The sequence below is a fragment of the Lissotriton vulgaris genome, chromosome 5 (genome assembly GCF_964263255.1).
Source record: "Lissotriton vulgaris chromosome 5, aLisVul1.2, whole genome shotgun sequence".
Lineage (NCBI taxonomy): Eukaryota > Metazoa > Chordata > Amphibia > Caudata > Salamandridae > Lissotriton > Lissotriton vulgaris.
Genome location: NC_141693.1, coordinates 2,008,759,503 through 2,008,763,028, shown reverse-complemented (window position 1 = coordinate 2,008,763,028; position 3,526 = coordinate 2,008,759,503).

Below are 3,526 nucleotides of genomic sequence, written 5' to 3'. Positions count from 1 at the left end.
GTAGAGACGCTGATTCAAAACGCTGGTCCCATCATCTTTTCATGCTCAAATATTCAACAAAAGAAGGTCGTTTGAAACTCCAAGTCAACACTTTCTTCCAGAACTGTGTGGATCTAGACAATACGGGATCTCTACTCTCTAAAGATTGAATTGTCCTGAGGATGGCCTTAAGGATATAACAACCACAAGGCCGAAACGTTGACTCTTTTGTCCATATTTTCCAAGTTTAAATAATACAGACAACTTAATCATTGTTTAAGGTTGTGCAAGATTCATTGTTATCTATTTATTGGTACACAGACAAAATATCGAGTTTTAAATTTCGATATACAATTATATCGAAGTTTAAATATCGATGGGACAAAATATAGAAGGTAAGTAATATCGACAGTCTTAATATCGATATTAGTATGATATCAGTAATATCGAAGTTTTAAATATCGATGTCAATAATATTGAAATAAATAATTTCGATGTTACTAATATCAATTTTTAAATAAATTTAGTGTATATTATATTGTATTTATTATGTTTTATTATTTATTTTTAATGTAATTTAATTAAATATTGTCTTTTAGTACTGTAGCGGGTTGTGGGTTTATAGGGGAATAGGGTGGGAAGTAATTTAATTATGTTAAATTAATTATTAATTAGTAGGAATTATTAATTAATTAATGGAGAATTAATTTTTAATTAATTTTAATTAATTGATTAATTGATAAATATGTTCTGTAGCGGGTTATGGGTTTATAGCGGAATAGGGTGGGAAGTAATTTAATAATAATTAATTAATTAATATATGTTTGTAAATATTTTAATTAATAATTAATTGGTAATTAATTTATATTAATTAGTTAATTATTAATATAATTTTGTACATATTTTTAATTATTAATTAGTTGGTAATTAATTAATATTAAGTAGTTAATTACATTAATTAGAGTAATTTTTTTAATATATAATTTTTTTGTTATTCTTAATTAATTAATTGGGAAAAAATAATATTAATTATTAAATTAAATTAATTACAGCTAATGTGCTAATATATTTACTTTATTGTTATTGTTAATTAATAATTAATTGGTAATTAAATAATATTATTTAATTTTGGGTAAAGGAGTAATTTTTTAGGTTTCAGGGTCAGTTTTCAGTTTTTGGGTAAAGGGGTATTTTTAGGGTTCAGGGTCAGTTTTCAGTTTTTGGGTAAAGGGGTATTTTTAGGGTTCAGGGTCAGTTTTCAGTTTTTGGGTAAAGGGGTATTTTTAGGGTTCAGGGTCAGTTTTCAGTTCTTGGGTAAAGGGGTATTTTTTGGGTTCAGGGTCAGTTTTCAGTTCTTGGGTAAAGGGGTATTTTTTGGGTTCAGGGTCAGTTTTCAGTTTTTGGGTAAAGGGGTATTTTTAGGGTTCAGGGTCAGTTTTGGGTTTTTGGGGTACAGGGATATTTTTAGGGTGCAGGGTCAGTTTTGGGTTTTTGGGGTACAGGCATACAGGGTAAAAATAAAATAAATTTACATTAAATCAATTAAATGAAATTAAAAAAAATAAAATTACATTAAATTATTAAGTGTTTATTTATTTTAAATGTATATGTATTAGTTTTAATTTTGTTTTAATTTTTTTATTTAATATTTGTAAAATTATATGTATTTTAAAATTATTTTTACATTATTATTAATACATTTAAAAAAACGATATTTTTAATTTCGATATTTTTGTACTACGATATAAATTTTTCGATATTTTTGTACTTACCTTTATGAAGATATGACTCCGATATTTTTGATTTCGATATTTTTGTGCCGATATTTTTGTATTTCGATATTCTGTCTGTCGATATTATGTCAGACATTCCTATTTATTAAGAGTGGACTACAGCGCAAGTGGATGTGAAGAACAATTTATTTATTTCTTGTCCATTTGTTTTTGATGAATTTGGTTCTTCTTATTTATTGTAACATTACCCTTTTAGAACAAATATATATAAAGAGATATTGTTAATCAAACTCAATACCCGTGTAGCTTTTCCTCTTCTTGAGTATTTTGATTACTGTGTCCAAATTTATGTGACAAATTATAACAATAGCACGTATTAATTTAGTTTAGTTGATCAGAAGCTCAAGAGTTTATGCGATCAATCACCTGCGATTCAATTTCTGAAAAAATTCCCTTGTTGGCATCTTTATTGTATCATATTAAGTTTGATTGCAGCACACGCTTGAGCTCGGTTGAAGGACACACTTGAGTTTGGTTGCAGCACACGCTTGAGCTAGGTTGAAGTACACAGTTGAGTTTGATTGCAGCACATGCTTGAACTCGTTTAAGTGCACACTTGAGTCTGGTTACAGCACACGTTTGAGCTGGGTTGAAATACATGCTTGAGTTTGGTTGCAGTATATGCTTCAGCTCGGTTGAAGTATACAGTTGAGTTTGGTTGCAGCACATGCTTGAACTCGATTAAGTGGACACTTGCATTTGGTTACAGCACACGCTTGAGCTGGGTTGAAGTACAAGCTTGAGCTTGAGCTCAGGAGAAGTACACGCTTTTGTTTTAATTTTTTTATTTAATATTTGTAAAATTATATGTATTTTAAAATTATTTTTACATTATTATTAATACATTTAAAAAAACGATATTTTTAATTTCGATATTTTTGTACTACGATATAAATTTTTCGATATTTTTGTACTTACCTTTATGAAGATATGACTCCGATATTTTTGATTTCGATATTTTTGTGCCGATATTTTTGTATTTCGATATTCTGTCTGTCGATATTATGTCAGACATTCCTATTTATTAAGAGTGGACTACAGCGCAAGTGGATGTGAAGAACAATTTATTTATTTCTTGTCCATTTGTTTTTGATGAATTTGGTTCTTCTTATTTATTGTAACATTACCCTTTTAGAACAAATATATATAAAGAGATATTGTTAATCAAACTCAATACCCGTGTAGCTTTTCCTCTTCTTGAGTATTTTGATTACTGTGTCCAAATTTATGTGACAAATTATAACAATAGCACGTATTAATTTAGTTTAGTTGATCAGAAGCTCAAGAGTTTATGCGATCAATCACCTGCGATTCAATTTCTGAAAAAATTCCCTTGTTGGCATCTTTATTGTATCATATTAAGTTTGATTGCAGCACACGCTTGAGCTCGGTTGAAGGACACACTTGAGTTTGGTTGCAGCACACGCTTGAGCTAGGTTGAAGTACACAGTTGAGTTTGATTGCAGCACATGCTTGAACTCGTTTAAGTGCACACTTGAGTCTGGTTACAGCACACGTTTGAGCTGGGTTGAAACACATGCTTGAGTTTGGTTGCAGTATATGCTTCAGCTCGGTTGAAGTATACAGTTGAGTTTGGTTGCAGCACATGCTTGAACTCGATTAAGTGGACACTTGCATTTGGTTACAGCACACGCTTGAGCTGGGTTGAAGTACAAGCTTGAGCTTGAGCTCAGGAGAAGTACACGCTTGAGCTCGGTGAAAAAAATGCTTGAGCTTGGTTGACATACATGGTT